Here is a 15,502-nt window from a genome sequence, read left to right as displayed (position 1 = left end):
CCTTCCCTCCCTCCCCTCTTCTTCCTTCCTTCCCTCCTTCCCTCCCTCCCTCTCCCCTCCTCATTCTCCTCCCTCCCTCCCTCTCCTTTCTTCCTTCCTCTTCCTCTTTCCTTCCTTCTTTCCTCCCTCTCATTCTCTCCCCTCCCTCCCTCCCTCTCCCCTCCTCATTCTCCTCCCTCCCTCTCCTTTCTTCCTTCCTCTTTCTCCTTCCTCCCTCCCTCCCTCCTTCTCTCTTTGTCTCTTCCTTTTTCTTTTTCTTTTCTTTCTGTTTCTTCCAAAAATAACTCTCAAACACATGCAAAGATTCACACACAAGTTTTGCATTTGTTTTCCCACCCAAAACAAGAAGAAAGTTTCTCAGCAATTTGCTGTCAAAGTTCAGAGGCATAATTTTTAGGGCTGCAAAAAAACGTGTTGGGGACTGAAGTTCATCGACTTCTGAGTGGGTTTCTCGTGTGTGTGGTTGTGTGTGTACAGGCAGGGGGGGTGTCAATCAGCAGGAATGCTTCTGCGATAAACTCCACCATCCCCTGGATTTGCAAGCAAAACTGGGATCGCCCTCCAGCAAACATTAGCAAGCATCCTCTTAAAATCAGGGATACTCCAGACAAAAAATCTGAAGTAGCTACAATTTACATACCCCACACTTAACTATGACTAACTGAACTGTGGCTTACTCAAGCCAGTTTCCTAGGCTTGCAGAAGAGACCGGAATTAAATACCCTGCTGCGGCCTTTTGGGCTAAGAAGGCAGCAGCAAATCACTTTTTGCTGCCAAGGGAACTGCAAAGAGGGGGTGGCAGCACCCAGGTGACTTTGGCTGATCTCAAAAAAATAACCAGGGATGGCCGTGGTTAATGCTTGGATGGGAGACCACGAGGAGATTAGTCTGGGAAATGACAATCCCAGAATTGCAAAGTACAGGTAGTCCCCGGGTTAAGAACACGCAGGTTGCAGGTGACCCATCGTTAAGAATGAAGCCTACTGTAGCAAAAATTGAGTTAAATGCACAATACTACTTATACAGTATTATACAATCATACTGTTCTGACTTACATACAAATTCGACTTAAGGACAGACCTTGGGAACGGAACTTGGTCTTAACCTGGGGACTACCTGTATTACTATATCGTAGCAAAACCACCATGGATGCGTCCATAAGTGAGTCTTGATTCAAGGGAATCTTCAGCTTCTAGCTGGGGAACAAGCCAAACAGCTTCTGAAACAGATGATACATTTCCTGCCACTCTTCCTTTCTCCATTCTTCCCCTAGAAATGGTATTTGCCAAGCTAAACTTACAGCTGCAAGACAGTGGCTAAAATTAAACTCGAGACTGTTAAGCCCTTATAAAGAAAATGGGACAAGGACATGAACGTTTGGAAGATAAACACTGGCAAAGACTCCGGATTGCAAGGCAGTCTACCTCACACGAATAAAGGGGTCTTCCTATCTTCATGGGGAATACCCCAAAGCCGGCTATTTGGTTGCACGACGCAGCCTCCAATACTAACAATCGTAGCCTAATTCCAGCCAGCTCGTTTTGCTTCTAGTTTGCATCACCGTCGTGCGTCTGTCTCCTTGGGCCGCACCTTTTCCTCGGAACGTTTAAAATCTGGTTTTCGGTTTGCTGCTTCTGCAAACGATTTTCTCCCCGTCGGGTCTTTAAAAGCCATTCCTGCTCTGTCGCTAACCCTCTTCCCCTCCCCTCACTTGCTCGCCCACCAGGTCTTCAAGCTGCCCCAAAGCCACCTCCCTCCTCCCCACGTGCGTCTCGGGGTGTGGGAACGCTTGCCCGCTGACCTAATTCTTTTGCTGAGCGGAGGTCAGGTTGGCACTGCAGCTCCAGGTTGGCTGCGCCTCACGGCAGAAGGCCAGCGGAAGGGCATCGGTGTTGGTCTGGGCAGAGCGTCTTGCATTTCCAGCCAGCGAGTTCCCTCCCTCCTCCTCCGCCTTGTGTTTCTCCCCGAGATGGTGATCTCTGTGTACTGGTGCACCTTACAAAGGAGCACCCCAGAACAGCAAATCCTACAGAGACATGACAGGGAGCCTCCTGTGCCGGTGTGTTAGAGTGATCCTCTAAATGGGAGGCAGCAATAGGGCCCTCCCTCTGCAGTGGGGATGGGAAAGCAGCAGCAGCACAGGAACTCAGACAGAGAGACAGCATGCAGCTGGATGGTCACTGCCCATTTCAAGTAGCTCTTAACTGTCCCGCGCAGCAGACCAAGGAAGGCGCCTTCTTGAAAGCCGGAGGGTTTCCACGTTGTCTTCACGGCGGGTTTTTTGCACCATTTCCAAGTGGGGTCATGATGGTCACTGCCTGCGTCCTGAGGTCCAGTGGAGGACACTGTCCTGGTGCTTCTAGGCTCCTCCAACTTCATTTATTAAAAATGATGTTCATTAAAATGAAATGGAAAGGTAGAGGGTTGCGGAACAAAGCCAACCCTCAACCTCTTAATTCTAGGAAAGTTTCTGGGGCACACCAAGACCCTACAAAGGAGGAGGGGGCTTAAAAATGGAATTGGTGGCTGTGAGCGTGCAATCGAAGCCCCGGCCTCAGGCTAACTTAGTCTGCCCCGCATGCTACCGCCATAAACCATGATCTGCAAGCTGCAGTAGATTTCACAAAATGCTGAACCAGAACAAGATCAGTCCTGGACTTAAGGTAACAGGTGACTCCAGCCCACGGGGTTGGAGGGGGGAGAAAGAGGGAAGGAGGGCAAGGGAAGAGAACTGGTCCTGGCTTGACCCCAGAGCCCACTTGCACGCCACAGAATGGGAACAAGACCAGAGAGCGGCTGGGGACAGGAATCTCTCTGTACTTCTGTCTGCAGATGATGTCCTGTTGGCTGAAAACCCAAAAGATTTGCAGCAGATATTAGCTAGATTATATGATGCAGCGAGGTCTGTGAATCTGAAAATTAACACCACAAAGACCAAGGAAGCTGTGCTCGATAGGAAAAGTGGAGCAAATGATTGCAGCGTGTCCATAAAACTCGAGCAAGCTGGTGAATGTGTATACCTGCAATAGAAGGCTTACTAAACATGGGAAAACATGGAGAAATTTTCCAATGGGCAAAGGCTGATAGGAGTGTAGTGGGTAATATGAAGGGACATTGCCCTCTCTTGGGCAGTTGAACTATTTGTTAAAATAAGCCTAAACAGCTGTGTATACAGCAGTTCCACGGGGTATGGTCAAAAAAGTCAAATGGCAGCTGCAACAGTGTGATCAAAGTTCTGGCTTTTTCGTGTGTGGTGCACACACATCACACATAAACAGGCAGAGATTTAATGGCATTACCTTGATGTTCGTGACCATGCCCCGCAGACACCCCTGTGGGTATAAAAACCCGCTTCTGCCCACTTGATTTTATGGAAATGAGAGTTGGGTAGATCAGGAGAAACATAAAAGTAAGTTGAAAGCTTACTTACTTAAGGAATGGAGACCTTAAGTCTGTGCAGTAAAGCCAGAAGCATCAAGAACGAGAATGGATGGAGTGAGTGACCAGTGGTTGGCTTGTCCAGAGAGACTGAATGAGGATCCAGTTGCACACTTGGCAGGTGAAGGAAGAGGGGACAGGTGGAAAGAAGGAGAAGAGCGAGAAAGTCATGGATGGCATCAAGGAGGACTCCGAAAGAGGTGAGACGTTTCAAGGTCATGTACGAAGGGCTGGTGGAGGTGGTGGAAGCCAGGACATTTTGCAATGATAGAAAGATGTAGAGAGGGAAAAGTGAATGGTGTTGGTGCAAATGAAATTTCACTAGATTTTCTTTCGTTATCTCTCGTCTTTAATTTCTTTGCCTGGCAATTTCTTACTTGAGAAAGCAAACATCTGGTTAGCAGGGCTAATGAGCCAAAAACTGAGTCCTAGGTGTTCTGGTATCTTCGGTTACTGGGTGGAGAGGAGGAGGAGGAGGATGATGATGATGATGATGATGATGATGATGATGATGATGATGATGATGATAGAATTCAAACAGACAAGCACCTGCCACACAACACCCCGGACTTAACAACTGTTGATAAGAAAGACAAAAAAATCTGGATAGTGGACATTGCAAAACCTGGAGACAGCAGAATAGGACTGGAGAAAATCACCAAATATAAAGACCTGTAAATAGAAGTAGAACGACTGTGGCAGAAGAAAGCAAAGATTGTCCCAATAGTTATAGGCGCCTTGGGGGCAATCCCAAAACATCTGGAGCATCCCTTGAAGACCCTCGGCATTGACAAAACCACCACCAGTCCATTGCAAAAGGCAGCTTGACTTGGAACAGCTTCCATCCTGCGATGATACTCTTCACACCATCAAACAATCACATCTGCCTATCCCCGGTCCTTGGGAAGGACTCGATAGGTGGATAAAAATGCCAAATCTAGTCTAAACATCTGGCTACCTGTGCGGCCAACCATAATAATAATAATAGCCTGTAACTTGCTTCTCTGTCCTCTTCTGGAGCTTGGCCCAGCTTCTATCTTTCTGTCCCAAAGTCGGAAAAGATTTGCATCTCCCAGTCTTCTGTGTGGCCACCTTAGCCTTTTATATCATTTAACTTGCTTTTTTTAAAAGCTACTATGAGGCTGAAGCAGTGGCCAGTTTTCAGACTGGAAACCACCCCAGTCTTCAGGAGCCTCTTGGCATTTTTAAGGGCGTCCCTTGAGGACAATCTTCTCCAGCATGAACTTCAGCTCGCAGCATCTCCTGCCAGCTCGTCCTTCGGGGACAGTTTGCTTTTGCCTCAATTATTTTCAAGTGCAGCTGCCAGAAGGTTTTGTCAAAACTGGGCAGTTCAGCTCTCCCACCCCTCCTCAACGCCGTTCAATCATTTTCTCCTGCCTGCTGCCCAGATTATTCCTCCTGTCTCTGTTGATATTGCCAACCCACCTCCTTATCAAGCCCCTGCAGAGAAGATCAGTTCTGTCCTGTCCCACTTTCCCCATCGGCTTGACCCAGCTGGGGCATACCTTAGTTGAAGCTTTGTGGCAGTTGCCCTGGTCTTTGGGCAGGGCACCAGGTCTTCCCCCTGCTCTTCTCAAAAGACAGCACGAGAGAGGGGAGCTTGGGGCTTTGGGATTTCTCCCACCCCACCAGGATGTCCGATTCCACACACTATTTCAACCCATTCCACCAGAAATGACATGATAAAGTTAAAGCTACAGAGCTGAAGTGAGTTCACTCTGGTTTTGCTTCTCATTGCTGTAGAAGCTGTGTTCTTGGAGATTCGGTTTGGTCTCTGACTTAGCCCTAAGAAGCAGGCCAGGGCCAACCACCTCCAAAAAACCTTGCCAAGGAAAGGCTGGTCCAGGCAGTCACCAGGAGTCAACACCGACTTGGAGGCACAGAAAACCGGGCCAGTGTGGTGTAGTGGTTAAAGGCCCCAGGTTAGAAACCAGGAGACCATGAATTCTGGTCTTGCCTTAGGAATGAAGTCAACTGGGGGACCTTGGGCCAGTCCCTCTCTCTCAGCCCTAGGAAGGAGGCAAGGGCAGACCATTTCTGAAAAACCTTGCCAAGAAAAGTGCAGGGTTGGTCCAGGCAGTCGCCAGAAGTCCAGACTGATTTGAAGGCCCACGCCCAACCACAGCGCTGCAAGATCAAAGATGGCCACTACATTTTTGGAGCCCAGAGGTGAAAGCCTTAATAACGAAGAAGCAAAGCAGAAACAGGTGGTATGACATGCTGCAAAGCTTGACAGCAAAAGTTGGCTTTGTCATTCCACTTAAGGGGCTGAGAGCTGGTGGGGGTACTCTCTGGGATTCAGCGAAGAACAGCTAAGAGAAGCAGACAAATGAAGCCAGACTGATTGGTTTGGAACAGTGTTTCTCAACCTCAGCAACTTTAAGATGGGTGGACTTCAACTCCCAGAATCAAGTAACCTTGAAAAGATTACCAAGAGAAATTTGGTAGAAATTCTCAAGCCCCCTGAGAATAAAGTAGAAAAACAGAAGCCTTTCTCACCAGAGAAGAAATTAGTTGTGCTTTTTTGGAGGGGGCAAGGCCAATTTCAGCATTACTAAAAACCTTAGGAGGAGAAATTGAGGGAATTGAAACTAGCCTAAATTTGGGGAAAGAAGGGTGAAGGGAAAGGGCATATCACAGAATATGGTATGTGCTATCCAGAGGAGGAAGAACTGAAAAAATCAGACTTGCATCCTGGAGTTTAGGAGAGCAGATCTGGATCAACTCCCAGGGAAGGGAAGTAGATCTAATGGCTCAAAACCTTTAAAGAGCAAAATGTTCTGCAAGGATGGGAAATGCTACAAAATCAGATGCTGAAGGTGCAATCACCAAGAATCCCCACAAGAAGGGGAGAAATTTAAAGAGGGCAGTGTCCTTTCTTCCTTTTTCCTTTTTTATCTTTAGTTTCTTTCTTTTGCACTTCTCACACTGTTCTGTTTTTCTCTTCCCTTCTCTTCTTTTTTTAATTTGTCTGTTACAGAAAAAAAAAACCTTAATAAATATAAATAAAAATAAATAAATAAATAAATAGGGCAGTGCAAATCCCCACAGAGCTCTCTCAAAAGCTGTGGAGGGAAAAGGGAGATCGCAGGAAATGAAAGGAGGGAACGCTGCCAAAGACGAAGGCAAAAACGGTAGGAACTCTGTCCAAAAGGCTGAAGCTCAGAATGAGCTGAGGCTTGGGAGAGATCATAGATAGATAGATGGATGGATGGATGGATGGATGGATGGATGGATGGATGGATGGATGGACGGACTCACGGACTCACGGACTCACGGACTCACTCTTTGGGTACACCAGAAAGAAAAGGAAAACCGAAGAGATCTGGTCTGTTGTGATGGTGGAAAAGCCCAACTTCTTAACTCCTATTTCGCCTCTGCCTCCTCTCAGAAGGGAAGAACGCCACTGACGTTGCCCAGTTGGGTCATGAAGCGTCTCCAAGCCAACAAGCGAGCTGAGAGAGCCCCAAGGACTCCAAAGAACGCCACGGTTATGCCACCTGGGGAAGGACAGGATAGACAAGGATCTCTCAGGGGACTCAGATCATTTCCATGCATTCAAGTCTCGGGCTGGATGGACAGATGATGTTCCCCGGGTAGGAACCGGAGGGCTAACCAAACCACTCTTGGCCACCTTGAAGGCTCCTGGGAGCCCAGTAAGGTTGCAGAAGACAGGAGGAAGACCACCGCGATGCCCATCTTCTTCCAAGAAGAAGGCAGCGGCAATTCACTTCCGTATGATTGCCCCCAAATTTCAGAGGCGTGTCTCCAGGAATTGGGCTGGATTCGAGGGAGACATTACCTTGAAGGAGGTGAATGAAATCCAGGCATGCAGAAAGGACCAACAAACCTCATGTTCAGAACGGGTTGCCTTCCTCCACCTGCACAGCCCTGCTTCGTTTCAGGAAACGTGCGCAGGAAAACGCCCTTCTGGAATCACGGTGCATGTGTCAAATGAGAGTCAGCAGCCTTTAGTTTTTTCAGCAGAAGGTACCGAAATATCCCACAGCCAAAGTGGAGCTCCAGCAGTTTCTTTCCTCCATCCCCAAGGAAAACCAGTCGATTTTTCTAACGGATTCCCATCTCGGAGTCATTTGGACTAGCAACTGACAAGGATATGGCCATTTTGGTTTTTTGTGTGCATTTTTAATCCAGGGATACCAGATGTGGGTTGAAGACCTTTGGAGGACTCTAGATGGCGCCAAGAAGCCTGAGTTTTCTGTCCCCCTTTCAGGGGCATCCACAGGGAAGGAGTCAAAAAAGGCAAGATGGCGACCGCAAACATGTCCTCAAAGCACCGCCCTTACACATAAAAGGGGGGGGGCTTCGATTGCCTGGTAATGACTGCCATCTTTTTTTCTTTTTAATCCCTTCCTTATGACCCCCTGATCTCTTTGTTGACACCTAGTTGGATCACCGGATTTTTTTTGCAACCTACTTTAATTCCATACTGGACAAAGAGTAATGAGAGACGTTTGGCAAGGAAGAACAAAGCGAATTTTTTGTTGTAGTCTGTTTTGGGTTTTTTGCCGCAATCAACATTTTTTTCCCTCTTGATGAGCTTTTGTGCCAAAAAGAGGGAAACAGGCTGCCCGGGAGCATAACGTCCTTTGTGCTATTCTCAGCTTGGGGCAATCGAGTGACTTCGAGAAGCAGCTTTCTCAAACGTCTCCAGCAATCAGACATTCACCTCTGTTGCAGCGAAGGAGCCTTACGTGTCGCTTGCAATCACGGCAACCCTTGGCTGGAAGACCGAGCTGGTCTCGGGGTTCGTCTTGGCAGACGGTTTCCCTCCGAGATTAAAATAGAAGGTGCTGAAGAAAAAACCCAACTCCCCATGGGAGGCAGAAGGAAAATCCACAGGGCTTTAACCACTACTTCCTAGTGGCTTTCTTGGGTCATCCAGAGGTCATCCAAACCTCCCAGCTGCAAAGCTGGCTTCTTCTTGGTGGTCTCTCAAAATAGAGCAGAATGCATCTTGTGCTCCCTGGAGGCTTTGCAGGACAAATGTTAGTATTTATAATGGAATGACTTATTTGCATCGATTTGAAGAGCACCCAGCACCCGGCCAAACAATGCTGAGCACTCGGCTTCCTGAAAAAAGGCTAGAACAATAAAAGAAAAGAACAAAAAGATGCGTGCCCCAGAAAAAGAAGGATCATACAAGCAGAACAAGATCTCACCAGCCACCCACCTCAAGGCCTGGGAAAATAACCCAGTTTTTCAGTGCTTTGTGGAACATCATCGGGGGGGGGAGCCCTAAGGGGTCTCTCCTCCAGAGAGATGCCATGGAAGACACAGGAGCTTCCAAGGTCCCACCAGATGACATGGTTTAATTGAAGGGGGGGCTGAAGTGCACCCGCTGTGCCAGATCTTACCGGGGGACAGAAACTATCAGAGATAGGCAGTCCCTCGTATAACTAGCCCCTATGCCGTGGAGGGTTTGATAGGTGGTAACCAGGACCCTGAATTGCACGGAGAAGTGAAATGACAACCGTGCAGCTCATGGAGTGGTGAGCGACCCATGAGTATACCGTGGCGGGCCGATTGTGCTAAAATGGCTTGTTTAGCTATGCTTTATGGACTAAGCCAACACCTGGCTGGATGTTTCTCCTGTCTACAGATTTCTCAGGAGTCTTCTCCAACACTAAAACTGAAAAATGTCAATGCTCTTTCAGTCTTGCTTCTTCAAAGTTCAACTTTCACTTCTGTAGAGTGCCATCAAGGAAACCACCTGGATGGATGAGCCATTTATGCTCTGCCATAAATGATGGTTTGCAAACCCCAAAGATGGGAAGTGCACAGGCCAGATCAGCCAGTCCACATTATAGCTTAGCACAGACCACGTATCTCTTTCTCTTATTTGCCATATTCTAACCCAGACACGATTAACCTTTTGTACGTGACTCGTGGCTGACGGTGTATTTTACACTCCGTCTTGGTGGAATGGGATTCTAACTCACGGCATCACCTGAAAAGCGCCAAGCACCTTTGGGATGTGGAGAGCTAATGGGACAGGGCACCAGAGGTAAATACAACAGGGCAGTTTTCACCCAGCTTCTAGGAGTGTTAATCTATTCCAACTCCAACTCTAGTTGGAGTTGCTCCCTCAAGTTTGACTAGACCTTCCCTGATCGTCCGTAACATGTATTCATTTAGACATTGAAAAACAAACTTTGCCATTATTTACAAAGCTGGATTGAACAGATTATGATCTGTTGGTTAATTAATGTTTTACTGCCAGGTAGGAGAAGAGAGATTACATTTGGGGCTGGCCTCGTGTAGCACATGCCTTTAGCAGAAGGCTCTCCTCTTAGTTACTGGAAAAGTTGGTGGGCCAGCCCTACGTGTGAGCTGGGCGAAGAGAAGTGCAGTTTAGGAGTCCACAAAATGAAGTCCAGACTAACTTCACATGCTGCACTCAACCGTGGTTTCTCTATCCATGGTTTCTTAACTAAACCATGGCTGTCTACATTTGCGAAGAGAAGAATATGTGTTGGGTTGTGCTAAGCCACACACCATGTTTACAAACTGCCACAGATGTTCTGAAGACAACGGTGGGCCAGCCCTGAGCCCCCAATACCACCATTATCTGGGGGGGGGGCAATCTGGATCCCAGAGGGGGAGAAAAAGGTGCTGTTATCTTTGTTCAATGGGGTCTCACTAGTGGGCTCAGGGAGTGAAAACCACATTGGGCCATCTCTGATGGCTTCCTTGGCTCTGTTTCTTCCTTCTGGCCAGCCTCCCTGTTTGGCTGCCTGGCAGAGAGGAGGGTGTTTCAAGTGCGAGGCTGATTTTTCTTTTTATAGCTGTGATAATTAAATCACTTCATTAACCACAGACTGAGGGCACCAAGCTGCTCTCCTCAGCACTCTGTTGTGCTGGGGTCTCTGGAGCAGACGTTGCTGGCTGGAACCAGGTCATGCTTGCCAACAGCAACAGCTGGGCAGGGATGGGGGTGCTGAGCATCCCCTGAGAATGCCAACTGCTCTCTGAGTCATCACCACAAAGCCTCCTGGCACTGCAGAACTCTGGGTGCCCATACGTATTCAGCAGTAAGGGCCACCCAACCCCAGGGCTTGGGTTCCCCATGACAAGAAGTCAGAACGTGATTTGCTTGTTTTTAGCTGAGCACGAGAAATGAACAGCACGGTTGCAGTTTATGAATTGCAATGGTCAGTCTATGATGCTAGGGTGGCAATCAGTTGATTGTGCCCTCAAGTCAGTGGCAACTCTTAGCAACCACGTAGGATGATCGGTCCCCATCCTGGTCCTTCCATTGATGAACCCATCATGGCTGTAACTGAGTCCCTCCACCTTGCTGCTGGTCATCCTCTTCTTCTCTTTCCTTCCACCTTTCCCAGCATTATGGACTTCTCAAAGGCAACTGGGACTTTGCATTGCTCAGTTGATGGATTATGTGGTATCAGGTTGGTATTGACTCTTAGCGACCACATAGATAGATTTTTTCCATGAGGATCTGTCCCTAACCTGGTCCTTCAGGTCTTCCAATGGTGCCCCCATCACCCCTGTAACTGAGTCAATCCCCTTTGCTCCCAGTCCTTCTCTTCTCCTCTTTCCTTCCACCTTTCCCAGCATTAGAGCCTTTTCCAGGGAGCTGGGTCTTTGCATCATATGTCGAAGTAGGATAATTTGATCCTGGTCATTTGTGCCTGGAGGGAGAACTCTGGGTTGATTTGTTCAATGATCCATCCATTTGGTTTCTTAGCTGTCCATAGTATTCTCAGGAGTCTTTTCCAACACCAACATTCAAAAATGTCAATCCTCTTTCAGTCCTGCTTCTTCAACTTTCACTTCTATAGAGTCCCACTGAGAAAGCCATTGCCTGCACCATTCTTGATCTTTGTAGGTATAGACCCATCATGGTGTTTGAATATCTTTTCCAAGGCCTTCATGGCTGCTCTACTGAGTGCTAGTCTGTGACGTATTTCTTAACCATTTGTTTCTTTACTGTTGATGGTTGAGCCTAAGAGGCAGAAGCTCTCCATCACTTCGATATCTCCATTGCCAGTTCTAATACTGGTTGTGGTACCTGCTGGCATTAGTTTGGTCTTCTTTATATTTAATCCTAGTCCCATTTTTTCACTTTGTTCCTTGACTTTTATTACTAGAGCTTGCAGTTCCTTTGCATTTCCAGCTATCAGAGTAGTGTCATCTGCACAGCACAGGTTACTACTTGTTTAATATTATTAGTGAAATAACAAATAATAACAAAATAATACATCATGATATTAGAACAAAAAAGAGACACATTGCGGTGATTAATGTGAACTAACCCAAAGGGAGTGGGGACAGAAATTAAGGGGAAAAAAGGAGAAGGGGAGAAAAAGAATCAATATAATATTAGTATGAAATCAATTCAATCCTTAAAAGTTAAATTTAGACTTTATAGACACATACTGCTCCATTTTCTCATTTTTGGACTGTAAAAACAGTTCAAACATTGATGAAGGCTACATCTCCTGAATTAATTCTTTAATCTCTTTCCATCTTTGCAAAGTAATTCTCTTGTATATTTACCACATGTTTCAAGATACTTTAAGATCCAGCATGATATGGAATGCGCTCTACATCCCCTTGAAGAGTATCCAGAAGCTTCAGCTAGTGTAAAATGCAGTGGTGCAGGCAATTATGTGTGCTTCTAGAACAGCAACACGTTACTCCTCTTCTTGAGTTGCATCGGCTGCCAGTTTGCTTCAGTTCACGGTGCTGGTTTTGACCTTTAAAGCCCTTCAAGTTGCAGGTCCCTAATCGATATTTGAGGGACCGCCTCTCCCCAGTTACATCTACCTGTCCCATCAAGGCCAGCAGGAGAAGGTCATGTTGTGGGTCCCGTTGACTAGGGAATGTCATCGGACGGGACCTAGGAAGAACGCTGTAGCCCCCGCCCTGGGGAACATCACTCCCCCCAAGGTGAGGTTGGCCCCAACCCTGTTGGCCTTCTGGAAGGCCCTTAAACATGGCTTTGTCAACTAGCTTGGGGATCCCATGGTCGAGTAGAGCCTGTTAGATGGTTATATGACAGTTAATGGAAACACTCTCTGTATGTTTTCCTGCCATTTTTTTTAAATCTTGCTTTCATTTTCATTTAAATTGGTTGTTTTAACGGTTTCATATATTTTTGATTATTACGATGTACGTCCCCCAGAGTCACTATGTGAGATGGGTGACTATACAAATGCGATCAAATAAATAAATGCAAGTGTCTGCCTGAATACAACTCAGGACATTGTCCCTCCCCCTTAATATAATTTTGACTAGCCCCAAAATAGAAGAGCCTCCTTGGACCAATCCAAGGATCATCGCCTAGGCCAGCGTTCTGTTTCCACAGCAGCCGGTCGCAATTGATCATCTGCAGGCTGCAAAAAAAGGGTGTGGCTTTTTTGCTGGAGGACCCCCAATCACTTTTTCTGGACTATGAGTGACCCCCCCAGCTTTGCATGGTCTTTTAAGCACAGTTTATTGAACATGCCAGGATGGCTGGACCCACATTGGCCAAGAAGCCACCTGTCACCCTTTGTAAACCACAAGGATTAGGTGATCACATCCTGCTAGGGCCTTCCAGATGCAAGTTGCAGAATTCCAGATCGTAACTCGATGGCCAGGAAAAAAATAAAGGAACCCTCTGCTTATTTTCTCATGGCCCTCTATTTTGCTAAATAGGGGCTCAGTCGTATTGTGTCTTGAGTTATGTGGGAGAGAAATGAGTGTGACCTGCGTTCGTCCTGCACTTACCTCTGTACAGGTAAGATTCACTTTTCAAGGCAAGGCCTAATTCTTTACTACAGAGTTTTTCAAACTGTTTTCTGGGGAACCTGGGGAATTCTGTGAGAATTTGATGGGGTTCCATAAAAGAGTAAGGGGGGGAGTTCTCTTGAACACAGCCAATTTTCTATCACTAGAGCTTTGCCTCTTGATGATAATAATAATAATAATAATAATAGTTATTAATATTATTATTAATTGATAATAATCTTCCAGGATTATTTTTTAACATGACCTGAAAAGGTTTGAATCCCCCTATTGTATTCTGTTAGTTTCTCCCTCCACTTTTTTTCATCTAAACATCCCAGATGTCGTAACTTTTCCTCATATGGGAGCTGTTTGATCTCTTAATCTTGTTGATTTCTCTTCTCTCCCCCTTTCTGAAGCAGGCTATATTCTCAGAATTTCTGCCATGGTCACATCACCACTTTATATAAGAAAATTACAGTCCATTCCACTCCTAATGACCTTCACTGTGTAATTTACTTCTTTCACAGCAGCCATACATTGGATTAAAGTTTTTCTTGATATGCGTCATCATTTCAGCGTTCCTTTCCAAGGCTGCTGTAGAGGTTTTGCCAAAATAATAATAATAATAATAATAATAATAATAATAATAATAATTCCCAGCAGCTGCTATTAATCTTTCAAAACAAACACAGGAAAACAAACCAAGAATGGTGGTGTTTGCATATGAATCAAGGAACCTCCCCTCTATATTACAGAAGGTGTTACGTTACTGTTAATGCCTATACTTGTTTGGAGGGAAATCATCTTTTATATTTCTTTCTTCTCTCTTTTCTTCTTTCTCTTCTTCTTTTTTGTTTGTAGATTCCTTTAGTTCTATATTAGCTTTTCTATATGTAAAACTTCACTAAAAATATTATATATAAAAAAAGGAACTTCCCCTCTGTGAAATCATTAAGGATGAAGGACGATATTCACCTAAGAAATCAAATGGATCATCTCGGTCCTTCCTAATATTTAAGATAGAGTTCCCACAGCTGCAGAAGTGAAGGATCCTGCAAGGATAGGAAGTGGCAGAGGGGAAATTGGTACAAATTCATACAATTCTGTGCCTTTCAGAGGTGTCAGAAGTCACAGAATTCCCAACCTGCGTGGCCAAAGGGAATTCTGGGACTGATGGTCTACTTTATCTCGGTGGTCCCTCTTAGAAGGGGGCTAGCCCTTTTTCAGTCGAACAGATTTTTGGCTACCGTAGGTTAACACCGCTCTCTTCCTGTAACTGTTAGAGAAGGCGTGTGTTTATTTCATCAAATGCCCATTTGCCTTACACTGTGTGCCCGTAGGAATCCACTTGGTGGCCTTTGATCTCCTTTAGCAAACCTCTGTTGGTGGATTTCAGCAAGAGAGACCATACCCACGAGGATCACTTTGGGTAGCTGGTTAACTAAGTTACGGGGGACCAAACATCTATGTTTATGCTCCCGAGCTTCAAGATAACCTACAGCACTCGTTGGGAAAGAGTGAAATTCTACCGTTCCAGCCCCAAAATCAGAGCAGCCAAAATACTTCAGGGAAGTTTTGCTAAGTCGGCAAGATGACAGGCCACAGCAACCCCACCCCGCCACCCGTGTGCTCGTCCACGGCGATTATCTTAAGACTTTTTCACGTTTGTGCTAACATGCTCTCTCCGTTCGCCCGTTTACTGATCCAGGTCTTCATCCACGCGGTGACCGGAGTCCTGTCCCCGGAGCAGGTGGCAAAATGAGCTGACCCCCTTCCTTTGATGGACATTCTCCGGGGGGGGGGAGGGGTTGTCCAGCCGTTCCGGCAGAGGGAGAGTGAAAACTGCCCGCCTCGCTGTGGCAGGAAAGTATGAAGTCATATTTCTCCGCATCCCCGGAAAGGCGGGGAAGCAAGCTCGCCGTATCTGCGGGGATGAGCGGCTCCCAGCCTATTCCTGCCGCCTTCCCGGCTCTCCCGGCCGCGTGCTTGACCCTTCCCACGTGCTCGGCCTGCGCGCGGCCCGTGGGAATCCCGGGTTCTCTGCCGCAGCGTGGCCCCGCCGGGCGGGCTGGCGCCGCAGTGCCCCTGTCCAGGGTGCTGAAACGGAGCGCCGGCTCGGGCGCTGCGCCCCGCTCTTCCCGGCTCCTGCGGTGCCTCCCGACACCCCGGCGGCGGCGAGCGCAGCGCGGAGGGGCGCTTGGATCGCGCTGCCCGGCCGGGTGCTTGCGCAGGAGCGGCGCGGGCAACGAGGCGCCCCTTGGCCTTGCAGCGGCCTTGAGAGCAGCGC

The sequence above is a fragment of the Python bivittatus genome, unplaced genomic scaffold (genome assembly GCF_059951505.1).
Source record: "Python bivittatus isolate LINGU-HERP-01145 unplaced genomic scaffold, Pbiv_v1 ctg000280_np1212, whole genome shotgun sequence".
Lineage (NCBI taxonomy): Eukaryota > Metazoa > Chordata > Lepidosauria > Squamata > Pythonidae > Python > Python bivittatus.
Note: the sequence above shows the minus strand (reverse complement) of the source record.